Genomic DNA, 916 nt, shown 5'->3' with positions numbered 1-916 from the left:
GCACAAGCAGACACATTCTATCAATATGTATCAATCTGTAGAACTATCCGCATAGTCTGTCAAAAATAAAAATTCCAAAAAGAGAGAGAGAGAGAAAACTGCCTGCGAGAGGGGAGGCATGTTCCGCCCTCTGTCCTCCTCTGACCTAACCCCTCTCCTGAACTTGACCCTTTGTCCTGCTCCTTCCTCCTCCTCCTCCTTTGCCTTGATCCTGCCCTCCATGGCACCCTTCCTTCTGCTCCTTCCTCCTCGTCCTCCTTTGCCCCGATGAAGGGGAGGCATGTTCCGCCCTCTGCCCTCCTCTGACCTAATCCCTCTCCTGAACTTGACCCGAACATGACCGGGCCGAAGTTCACATTTGCCGGCACCCGGTTTTTCTCAAAAGATACAGGTAATACTCCACTTTCAAAAGACCCACGCCAAGGGGGATTTGCTCCTCAACAGGTGTGCAAACCTTGAATTCGAATGTTAAAGAATCGGGGCCAGTATGAACTTTCCACTTTTAATCCGGTTTCTGAACTGGGGTAAAAGGTAGTCTGAATGGCCTCTCCATGTCCCTGAACAGGGGTGGACAAAGGGAGGCCTGCATGGCACATTCAGCCCATTGTGTCTCAGTAAGCAGGCCTGTGCAGCCCTCCCACTATTGGAGGCATTTTTCCCCCAAATCATTTTGTCCCAAATGGGTAAAAATAAGTGGTTTAGCTGCTGTAACCCCCAAGCACCTAACCCACTTCAAAACCCCAAAATCTGATGAAAATCAGGGGCAAATGAAAGTAGAGATGACATAACGTCACTTCTAGTCACATCAAGCATCCTGTGGTGGCCCCCCAGGAGGTGCAGAGGTGACAAATGGCCTTTGCCCCTTCCACAGTTGTCCATGGAAGTGCAGAAGTGACAAATGGCCTCTGCCCCTTCC

The 916-nt window shown here is 50.3% G+C and overlaps 1 protein-coding gene across 4 annotated transcripts in view; it reads left to right on the top strand.

Annotated features, from left to right (window-relative positions):
- Positions 1 to 916, top strand: part of IRAG1 (inositol 1,4,5-triphosphate receptor associated 1) — a 125,733-nt gene that overhangs the window by 46,391 nt on the left and 78,426 nt on the right. The gene's annotated exons all lie outside the window — the stretch shown is intronic.

The sequence above is a fragment of the Sceloporus undulatus genome, chromosome 1 (genome assembly GCF_019175285.1).
Source record: "Sceloporus undulatus isolate JIND9_A2432 ecotype Alabama chromosome 1, SceUnd_v1.1, whole genome shotgun sequence".
NCBI lineage: Eukaryota > Metazoa > Chordata > Lepidosauria > Squamata > Phrynosomatidae > Sceloporus > Sceloporus undulatus.
This window is presented reverse-complemented; position numbering and strand designations above follow the sequence as displayed.